Source organism: Acomys minous, assembly GCF_964271855.1.
Source record: "Acomys minous genome assembly, chromosome: 11".
In the NCBI taxonomy this organism is placed as follows: Eukaryota; Metazoa; Chordata; class Mammalia; order Rodentia; family Muridae; genus Acomys; species Acomys minous.
The window spans coordinates 113,768,681-113,779,271 of record NC_140492.1 but is presented as its reverse complement, the minus strand read 5'-3'; the positions used below and the strand labels follow the sequence as shown (position 1 = coordinate 113,779,271).

The 10,591-nt window shown below is 40.3% G+C and overlaps 1 long non-coding RNA gene across 6 annotated transcripts in view; it reads left to right on the top strand.

Annotated features, from left to right (window-relative positions):
- The first annotated feature begins 1,574 nt into the window (after positions 1-1,574).
- Positions 1,575-10,591, top strand: part of LOC311608606 — a 142,094-nt gene continuing 133,077 nt past the window's right edge. For 4 of the 6 annotated variants that reach the window (XR_014783042.1, XR_014783043.1, XR_014783044.1 and 1 more), the window contains exons 1-2: positions 1,575-1,659; positions 4,408-4,499. This is a non-coding gene — a long non-coding RNA (uncharacterized lncRNA). Of the gene's footprint in view, positions 1,660-3,737; positions 3,802-4,407; positions 4,500-10,591 lie in introns of all 6 variants that reach the window. The other 2 variants (XR_014783046.1, XR_014783047.1) reach the window with 1 other exon arrangement.

Genomic DNA, 10,591 nt, shown 5'->3' with positions numbered 1-10,591 from the left:
TGTATAAGGAGCTGGGGTTTTTGTCTTAAATCAAGGACTTTGTGGTTCATTAGCAGTGTGAGTTTTTCCTGGCGTATTCTATGTCTTAAACACAGTCCTATATATACGGTCATACTCTGAGTACCTTGTTAGATATTTAAATATATAATATAATAAATATCCTAAATATCTGCCCAGGGTATATATTTTAGCATTTTGCAATCTACAGGGCTCTTTTGGCATCCTGGAGCGCACTCTGCTCGACACTGCCTTGGGTAGGGAACTTCCCAACCTGCCTCCTAGCCAGCTAGTTGCCATCCCATGCTAACTTAGTAAGGTGGCCTACACCACTCCCATCCTTTTTTCTTTCCTTACTATCAAATCTCTTTCTTTAAGAATATCAGTTATAGCCAAGCAATGGTACCTGCCAGCCCTTGGGAGGCAGAGGCAGGTGGATGTCTTGAGTTCGAGATATTCTTAATGGTGAGAGTGTGTAATGACTAAACTGGTCCTTACAGAGGAAAAGAGTCTCATATGGGGAGAAGGGAGGATAGCCAGAGAGATAGATCTTTGTGCCAACCTCCATGACTAGACAGGCTTTTTACTATTTTTTTCTAAAATCTTTTAAACAGACAAATTCTTGTTTTTTTTTTTTAATGTATTTATTTAGTTATTCACTTAACGTCACAATCCTTCCTCTCCTCCTGGTCCCACCTTCCTTCTCTCTTCCCTCTTATCCCCTCAGCGAAGGTGAACCCTCCCCACCAACCCACCCCAACTCATCAAGTCACATCAGGCAGAGCACACCCTCTTCCACGGTGGTGTGGCAAGGGAGCACTGCCATGGCAAGGGAGCACTGCCATGGGAAAGTGATCGAAGAGCGTGCAACAGAGTCCGTGCCAGAGACAGCCTGGACTCCCACCGCTAGTGGACCCACATGAAGACCAAGACGGCAGAATCCATACAGAGTATCTTCCTATGAAGGTTAATGGCAGGAATGTTTGTACTGATGGGATCATCATACTCCCATCACATCAGCCAACCCAGCCCCCTCTGTGACAACACATACATATATTCTCTAGGTTCTGTTCATGTAGAGAAATCCCGACTAATAAGGTTTTATCATCAGGAATGCTTTTAGAGAAAAAGAATTCTAAGGATGGATATTTTTAATGGCTTTGATGATTTCTGGGTCTGGATTTGCAGTTCAACTATAGGTAAAATTGCTAAAGACTCATTAAAAAAAAACCACCAGTAATCTATGACAGGACCTGTTTAAAAATCCATAAAATTACATTTGGAATTGCTGATCTACTTCTTGTGTATTTTGTGGCTCCAAATTAGTGACTTCAACAGGTTGGTGGCTGTGGTGGTTTGAAAAACAAAGTAGCCTCCATAGGCTTATAGAGAGTGGTACTACAATGAGGTGCAGCTTTGGATTTGGTGTGGCTTTGGAGTAGGTGTGGCTTTGGAGTAGGCGTGGCTTTGGAGTAGGCGTGGCTTTGAGTAGACATGGCTTTGTTGAAGGTGAGTCAGAAAAGGGTGCGCTTTGGTACCTCAGAAGCTCCAGCTAGTTCTCTTCCTGTTGCCTAGGGATCAAGGATTAGACCTCTCAGCACCATGTCTGTCTGCTTGCTCTGCCCGTCCTCCCATGATGATAATGGACTATACCTGTGAACTGTAAGCCAGAATGGTTTCAATTATAAGAGTTACGGTGGTCATGGCGTCTCTTTAAGAGTGATAAAAATCCTTATTAAGGCAGCTGCTTAGATGAAAATATCACTTTTAAACAGGTCTGGAAAGCTAAAGACTACAACTATGTTGGCCGGTTCTTTTAAGATCTCTGGACAAAGTAACAAAAGAGACACATGAACTCTGCTTGACCTGGGCTAGAGGGAATTACTGTTGCACTTGACCCGCGATCTGGCTGACTCGTCCCAGTTTCCTGAGAGCCTGGGTGAGGATGAAGTCAGAGGTAATGGATAATGATTTTTGGGTGTGAAAAATTAAAAAAAAAGTTTGCTTTCTGTTAGAGTAATGGCTGTTGTCAACTTCTGTTATTCAGATCTATAATACATGGCAGCCAATGGATGTGAAAAATATATAGTTTGATTAGGAAAGGCATGTGAGCAAGCTTGACGTTGTAGGGCAAGAAATACAAAGGATCTCTGTTAAAGAGATTAGAGATAATGATAATGTCTGCTAAAGAGATTAAATGATTTTCACTCTTTAGTGAGACCATAGGAAAGCTTGTAAATGAGATCCTATCCGTTGAAGGCTCCAACATATGTAAATTAAAGTTCATCTGAAAGGAGAAAATTGGACCTGACAATGCAGCTGATGTGTTTGCCTTTTCAAAAAACAACCCCTTAATTGTCCAGGACGATTGCTCAGTTGATGATGTATTTGTCTCACATGGGTCTTTGTCTTACATGGGTGTGAAAGTAAATTTTATGGCCTGTTATTCATCTTGGAGGCTTACTGCCTCCGTCTGCTAACCTAGGCCTAGCCCTGCAAGTTTCTAGCCTTCATACAATGTAATCTAGACCTAGAATGCTTTCAGCCCCTGAGACTGCCGAATAAGCTCACCAGCTCTAGCTCTTTCTGAGCTCTGGATGGCTGGTTCAACTCAGCTCGAACTCCTCTCCAAGCTGACTGATTCAGTCTGGCCTCTCTCACTTTCTCACTGAATTGCACTGCTTGGACAAAAACTAACTAGCAGTCTCTTCTAACCTCCTGGCTGCTTCTCATTCTCTGGATTGTTCTGTTTCCACCTGTGTCTAAATTGTGTCTCACTTCAATCTCTCTCTGTAAAACCTGCCACTGAATTACATGATCAGAACTGCCACAAACTCAACTCCACTGCACTGACTCAACCAAACTGCTTTAATAGCACTGACTAGAACTCAGAGGTCTGCAGGCCTCAGTCTCCTGAGTGCCGGGATTAAAGGCCCATACCACCACATCTGGACCTAAGCCTTCTATACCTAAAATTTGCTCTATTCTGGGCTGGCCTTGAGCTCATAGATCTGCTTTCCTCTATATCCTTGGATTAAAGGCTTGTCTGTATTCCAGGTGAACCACACAGACCTAGAAGGTCCTTGGATGTGATCTCTTACCAGAGCAGCCATGTTCTGAATTAAAATGTCTCTACAAATGAAGCATAAAGTTTGGATTTCCAGCAACCACATTAAGAAAAAAACTGGGTTTAGTTTTGCACATCTACCACATCAGACTGTTGGGAACCAAGTCAGATGATGTACAGCCAGTACGGCTGACTTGAGGGGCTTGGTCGCTGGAGCTCACTGTACAGCCAGTATGGCTGAACTGATGGGCTTGGTGTTCACATAGAAGACCAGTCTCAATAAAGTAAGGTAAGAAGCAGTCAAGGAAGACCCATAACCTCAACCACTAAGTTTTAATGCATGGGCAATTCTTATTAATCATCTGGTAAACTATGATATCAAGAGAATGACCTTTTTAAATTCAGGGCAAATTTTCAAGGTAATACTGTATTTGGGGCAAATGTTCTCTTGACTTTATAAAGTATTGAATTGAGTTTACTTTAAAATTTAAGAGTGGTTTTATTTTTTCTTAAAAGTAGTAAAATATGTCATAGGAGAAATAAGACATCGACTCTGGAAAAAATTTAGCTCTTTGGAGCTGAACTATCTCAATTAATGGTACTCTCTCACGTCTCTTAAATCCTACTCCTTTGCTCAAAATTCCATTATCATAAATTTATTCTTTTGTGTTAGGACAGGTCCAAACTTACAAAGTAAAGTGGAAAATGGAACCAACTACTGAGATAATTGCACTGAGGTACTTATTTCCCCTCATTGCTATGGCTTTAGACAAAATTATTTTTAGGGCTGATTACATGTAGAATTACCTTAGTTCCTTCTCTATTGGTGTATAAAGTTAGATAATATTATTTATTTTTCTAAATCTCATATAATTTCCTATTTTTATACATGGTCTGTGAAAGTCACTGTCTCCTTATCAGTATTAACATACATGCAGAGAACCAACTCAAAAGTGAAATATTAAACTTTGTTTAACATATCTAGGGCATTAAAAATTTTTTATCCCAATATGAAAAAACCTATAAGTAAAACAAGAGCTAAATTACTTTGAATAATACAAAAATAGATTTTAAAAATCTCACTTGCTTGAATAATTCAAATTTGCCACTCATGTGGAACACATTTTTGAATCTAAAATTCAAAGACACAGTGAGTCATCCTTTTTGGAGTGGCAGAAAGAAGAGCAAGGACAAGCACTCGTTCCTTACAACACACATTTTCTGTTAGTCATTCTGAAAATTATAAACCGTGGTTTCCCCTTATTAACTACGGATGCTCTAATATATTAGTTTTAGTTTTGTTTCTAAAACATTCCTTAAATGTTCATTTCTCTTTCTTTCAGTGCACTTAAAAATATATATGTGGTGATTTGTGGATAGCTAACTCATCATGCCAACAAATAATAGGCTAAACACAGAAGAAGGCATTTCTAAGGTGAGTTGAAAACTTAGAAGAGGAGGCCCTGTGCCTCTCCTTGTCTGAGCATCATGATAGATCTGATTCTAGTGGTGATGGGTGAGGCAGCCCCAAGAGCCTGAGCATGAGAGAGCTAGCCTTGCAGTTTGTCTGCCTTGTGGTGGTGTGGGCAAGGTGGCGACGTCCTCCTGCTCCCCCTCGCCTTTAGCCATCTCTGGCAGGCAGGAGAGCTGGAGACCTGCCCCTTCCCCCTCACCAACTGCAGCACACTAGAGAGCAGCCCTGCACCTAGCCTGGGCAGCACAATAGAGCTGGCCCTGCTGGGGGAGAGGGGCAGGGGATGAGCCTGTCCTGAGGACATGGGAGTCAGAAACCTGGCTCTGCCCCTTTCTGGCTTTACCATTGAGTGAGCTATCTGGGGGAGTCCTAGGGAGCTCAGCCTGGGGGTGTCGGTACAAGAAAGCTGGCAGGATGACCAATTCAGCTTCCACTCAGGCCCAGATCCAAACTTTGGGTTGGCCTACCCCAACATCTAGTCTATTTATGAACTGCTGGGGCATATGAAAGAGCACAGCATGTTAAAAAGCAGAACAGCAGTTAAGAGGGCATACTGTTCCTACAGAGAACCTTAGTTTGGTTCCCAGCGCCCATGTCAGTTGCCTTGCAATGACCAGCAACTCCTGTTCCAGGGCATGCTTGTATTCTGCAGGCATGGGTACACACACACGCACACGCACACACACCTTAAAAATAGCAAATAACTAGGTTTGTGTATTTACTGTTCCACAGTTTTGTAACTAGAGTATACTCTTACTTTTCAAGAGTACTTTTCTGTAAAGAAAAATGTAGCACTGAGTGTATAACTCACACTAATAAGAAAACACTTACATTTGCTATAACTTAAATAATGTAACACCTAATTATAACTCACATATATTAATAAGAAGAAAAACAGGAGGAATAGAAAAACTGTCAGGAGAAAAAAAATAAATATTTAATAGATAAATAAAAAGATTAATCTCAGTTCCAAGATAAAAATTAACAATATATTTAGATATATACATTCATCTAATTGTTAGAAATTATATCATATTACTATTGTTCCAGACATGTGGAAGGACAGTGTCTTATGTGCCACCTATGACAGTGCAAAAATGATATAATTCTTCATTAATAATTTATACACATTTTGACAAAATTAACAATTCATGTAATCCCTGGTCCCACTATGGTGTTGAAACTGTAAGTAGCACAACCAAGTAATTCCCTGGGAGAAAATTTTGAAAATGTAGTTGTTGCTTTCTGTTGGAGTACCAAACATATAGGGACACATTTTTTGCAAATCATGACAAGGTTGGGTAAGGAGGAGCAGATCCCTCACTTCTGAACATGCCTGCACCTTACAAGGTCAAGTTGGAGAGAGACCCTTCTATAGACGTGTACACCTAACTCCAAACGAGCTGGGTTAGGACATTGACAGTGAAGAACACATGCTAATCTTCTGCTTCTCCCATCAATGGAAGGGTGAGGTCATCCTGTTCACTTCCGTAGTATCCCCCGAAGGGTAGTATCAATCCTACTCAGCCAGAATGTTGGCATTGACTGTGCTGTCGGTGGAGCTTCCTGAGAATTAATGGGATCCTGTTGCTTTAGCCAGACAGGACAGTTTCCGTTAAGGCTTAGGTAGAAGCCGGGGACCCTCACTCCACTCAGGGATAGCAACAAAGGCTGAAAGGAGGTCTTGGACTCCCGTGCCACCTGCAAGCTCTCATATGCCTTATTTTGTGCACCAGAATTCAGCCAAGTGAGGTCCAAAATAAACATGTAAATACGGCCAAGTCATTTTATATGGTACCCCAAAGTGTCAAATTGCAATTGCAAAATATCTAGAGTATCATAAGCAAGAAACATTAAATTTAAAAAAAATCACCAGATGTCAGCACTGAGGCAAAACAAGTGTCAGAATCATCTGGGGTGCAGTTTAAAACACTCTTGGAAAAAATATGACCAATTGCTGGTGATGAATAAGGCAGACATTTTAAGAAGTAAAAAGAAATTTTGATTGATTCAATTGAACTTTTGTAACTGAAAAAATACACTCAAATGAAAAGTTCCGCACATGAGCTCAACAACACAGCGGAATGGACAGATAAAAGAAGAAGGAGGAGCTTGAAGACAGAGTAGATGCTCATTTAAATACTGAAGACAGTGTACTAACACAAGGAAACATAGGTCTTCAAATATCTGTCAGACTGCTGGACCAGATCTCATATTCTTGTCACTGGATTCCCAAGAGATGTGAAAGGGGATGGAAAGGCATACAAATTAACAGTAGATAAAACTTTTCAAATGTACTTTTAGACAAAAATCTGAAGATACAGTAAACTGAGAACACACCCGACAAGATCAAAGGATACCTATACGAAATAAACACAACCTGAATAAATATCTACAAGATAATAAGTGTATTACACCTTAAAGCTAGCAGGAGAATAAGTGCCCCTCCCCCAGAATTTGGAAACAAGAGTGGTGATAGGGAGTTACTTTCTCATCAGAAACCACAAATTTGTCTAAGGAAATAGTATGGTTACCAATTACTTTTTTTTTTTTTAAATATCTGATTGTGTGCTCATGATTTAGTGAGAAAACAATAATGTCATGGTAAATTACAAGTGAGTATTGTTGTTGTCAACTCTCTAATTAGCTAGCCTTAAGTGTATGGGGTGTACCTGCACGTTAAAGACAGACTGTGAGGAAGTGCTGCCGTGTAATAAGAAAAATGAAATTGTGTTGCCATTTAACATATTAAATGAAGTAGTAACGTGAGGCGTACCTGACATCACATGTTTTGATGCCATTCATCACTATACATTCAGATATCAAAGAAACCATAATACTCTGTTCTGGTCTGAATAATTAGGAAGGAGGTTAGCCTGCAATTCATATGAATACAAGGATACTGAAAAAAATAATACCACCTGGGAAACGCAGTAGAGCATTTTGTAGCTGTGTGTTTCATATAAGGGGCAGATAAAGCCAATTCTACAAGTGCACTCATCATTCATTCCACAGTGAAGCAAGTGGCACAGACTGCAGGGGCAACCCTAGAAGTCTGCGAGATTTGGGACTTTGAAATATGTCCCTCCCCTCCCCCCAATTAGGCCAAGTCCTACCATCATATAACCTCTTTTCCCTCCAGAATTATGCAATTTTTTTTGAATGGATTGAAGTTTCCGAGCAAATAAAAGGAAAACAGAAAAATCCAAATGTTTCTCTGGCAAATACCATGTTGGACACCATCTCTTTTATAATCTAAATTCTCTCTCTCTCTCTCTTTCTCTCCCTCTCTTTTTTAATTATTGATTTGTCTTATGATCAGCTCTAAGACAGCTGGAGCATGGTCCTAGTCAGTACACTTACTACGAACATTCGTTAAAAAAACCAGGAGCATGAGGCAGTGGTGAGCCAACAAGACCTATCTCCTTCTAGGTTGTCAGACGGGGTTTCACCATCTCCTGTGTGAAATCGTCCCATCCTTCCCTGTGGATGCCTGTGGCCACATGGGTGACTATAAGACAATCCTAAGATGAAGGGTGTGGTTCAGTGGGTATGAGAAGATTCTCTTACCCACTTGTCAAAGATTCAGCTCAGTCTAAACTAATGGCATTTAGAACGACCTTGCAGATATTTGAAAACGTTCTGTTCAAAGCAAGTTTTGGCTCAGCTTTATAAGAGAGCTTTCTTTGTGCTGTTGCTAAGAGTATGTGTATTTATGTTATTTTTAAGAAATATAAATATTTACATAGCTATCTATTTATTTACTTTGTGTGTGTGTGTGTGTGTGTGTGTGTGTGTGTGTGTGCGTGTGATGATCTAACTTGGAAGAGGGAGGACAACTTGCTCAAGTTATTTTCCCTCCAAGTTTTCCAAGTGGATCCCTGAGAAGGAGCACAGGCTTTAGGGCTGGCAGTCTGTTACCACTAGCTGATTCTCTCACTGGCCGGCCCAAGAGCAGTTCTAAAGTTTGCCCTTGTTTTCGTTTACCTCACTGAAAAAAAAAATTTTTTTTTTTACAATTAAGTAACTAACTAACTAAACCATGGAAAACACTTCCCTTATGCTAATATACAGATCATTCATCACAATCAGTCACTATACGATGAGAATGAACAGGGACTTCCAAGTTTGAAGATGTTCCGTAAATAAGTTAAAACCCGCAACCCCTTTTGTGGGCCTGCGTTTGCCCACAGTTGCTCCCACTTCTCAAAGTAATCAGTTATAACAGTGTACAGTTTATAGATTTCATGCAAATCTGTTTGAAGTGTTGCTTAGACAATCTTACATTTAAGGAAAAAAAATACTTCCATCAAGATATTGTACAATAGAAAATGGACACACCAGCTGGATAAATCTATCATATGTGGGGGGGGGGGTGGAGGAGGCAGGCACTTTTAATTAGCTGAGTGAATGCAGTTTGCTGAACACAGAAAGCACAGCCCGAGTCATATTAAAATGTGCCTAATTTTCTGTGAAAAAGTCCCATCTGAAAAGGCCTGACCACAGTCAATCATACTAAAAGCCACTGGTGCTTAATTTGATTTACCAATATAAAATGCAAATTAGGTTATTAAGTGGAGTGGCAGACAGAGTAGGGCCCCTTTCAAACCATCAAGTTAAATGCAAGCAGACAGCAAACTGGCTGTGCAAAGAAAATTTTAGCATATTCGTTTGATTAGTGCTACAAAAATTTAATTAGGTTGGCTAATTACTTGACAAATTGCTCTACACTAGAGAAAAGGCAGAGGAGTTTTTTTTTTCTTTCTCATTGTAAATACCTTGTGTGTATTTTATCCCAAATGCTATCTGCCAATTTGCGAAAGCCGTATTAAACGAACAGAAGATGGTTTCCAATAATAGCAAATCGTATAATGCATATAATTAGGCAAGGCCCACACGGCTGTACCCGTATGTCCACACTCTCTCATGACTAAAAATATTGAACACAGTATTCATATGTAACTTCTGTCAAAACAGATTATTACTAGGAAGCAGTCTATTGCTAAAAAGGAAAATAGTGTGCATGATATAGAAAATAGATGTTTGTAAAAATCCTACCTCCCGGAGGCATTTGTCTGTAACAATTAAATGAAACCAAGGTGGCATGCTGAGGTTCATGGTCTCAGGAGGGGCCCGTCAGCCAAGGTGTAGCTGGCCAAGGTTAGATCTAAGATGCAGTGTAAAAGTGTTCATTTCCGATAACTGCTTACTGACATTTTGTAAAGCAAAATTTATTTACTCCAAATGCTTTGTGTTTGTATGTGTTCATTTTCCTCTGATTTTCTCTAACTTGACATGTGAGAGAGACTACATCACACACTCAGGTTTGGGAAGTGAAGGCACAGGTCTGATCACAAGATATTGCCTTCCTGTCAGGATTTTACAGAGAGTTTAGGAGTGACTTTGAGCGGAGTGCTCTCTATCCACAGGCGGATATGATTCCTAGCAGAGAAACTACATTGTTGTAGGAGTGGCCAGGGGAAACAGAAAGTGGGTTTTGCATAATTACAATATTCTTTGCCACATTATGATTTTTTTTCAGAAACTTCTCTAAATTTTTTAAAGTTTGATTGTCAGAAGATCTAATGAGCCTGTAGCAACCAAATCCGTATAATTTTATAACAGATAATCACCTTGTCTATCTAGCTGTAGAAAGAATTCGATTTCACAAACACACATTACAGTTCGTAATTAATGCTGTATGTAACCCATCTTCGGCCAGGAAAGCTGTAAGAAACAACATGTAGGCTCCAGACTTTGATTTTTTTTTTCTTCCTTAGGTTTTTCGAGACAGGGTCTCTCTGTGTAGCCTTGGCTGACCTAGACTCGCTTTGTAGGCCAGGCTGGCCTCGAACTCACAGAGATCCACCTGCCTCTGCCAGTCCACTCTTCATGGTTAGGATTCCAGCAGGTCCTCAGCAGCAGCAAACAACAAGCGAACAGCAGCGCACTTCCTGAAGCGACCTCTCTCACTTTCTTTCTCTGGGCTCCTATTAATACCCTCTCACATGTTTTGAAGCTAGCAAAGACCATACTTCTGGTCAAGGCAGTTC